The sequence below is a fragment of the Odontomachus brunneus genome, unplaced genomic scaffold, assembly GCF_010583005.1.
Source record: "Odontomachus brunneus isolate Ranch 3 - 2012 unplaced genomic scaffold, Obru_v1 Obru_scaffold_241, whole genome shotgun sequence".
NCBI classification, from domain to species: Eukaryota; Metazoa; Arthropoda; class Insecta; order Hymenoptera; family Formicidae; genus Odontomachus; species Odontomachus brunneus.
Window position 1 is genome coordinate 229,268 of NW_022639691.1, and position 803 is coordinate 230,070.

Below are 803 nucleotides of genomic sequence, written 5' to 3' on the forward strand. Positions count from 1 at the left end.
CGCCATTTCCTCCCCATATCTTAGCATTTCTTCCTTACCTTTCGTGATATTGCTTTTCTCCACACCACTCATCCTCTTGCTTTTCGCGACTATTTCACCAATATGCCCGGCACTTTCCCTGATATAGTGAAGCCGCGCAAGTACGAACTCCCGGGTCTTGGTCGTCCTCTGGGGATCCGGCCACTCCTTCTTCTCCTCCACGTCAATCCCCTTTTCCTCTTCCCCTATCTTTTCTTTTATCCCTGTCCCGATCCCCTCCTGTTCTTCGTCAATCTTCCTTCTTTTCCCCCTCCCATTTCACTCTCCCCTCCTTTTTTCCTGTTTCCCCCCTCCCCTCGGCGGTCGCAATATCCGCCGGCGCGCCCGCCGCAGACGCCCCGGCTTCCCTCGGCCCATCGTTCGTTGACGACAAGGGGGAGCCTGGGACCATAGCCCCCCATGCCGGCGCGACGCATCCGACTCGCCGCAAGTCATTTCCTTTTTCCTTTCCATCATATGTTTTAATGGGGGGCATGACGGCGGCCCCCCAACCCGGACGGCTTCTCGGGCCGCCCCCTAGGGCGGTTTGGCTCAACGGAGCCTCAGGAGCCCGCCCTGCCCCCGCTGTGGATCCCCGGTGAAGTATTCACCGAGGATCCTATTACTCCCGGGCGCAGCTGCCCACCCGGGAAGCCGGTTGCCGTACTGGCATAAGGGACCTGACTGCCCCCGCGGTGAAGTCAGTTCACCCGCTCCGGCTGCCCTAAGGACAGCCGGGCGCGCTCGCCTTCTTCTGAAACTCTCGGGCGCCGCTGTCCACCCGA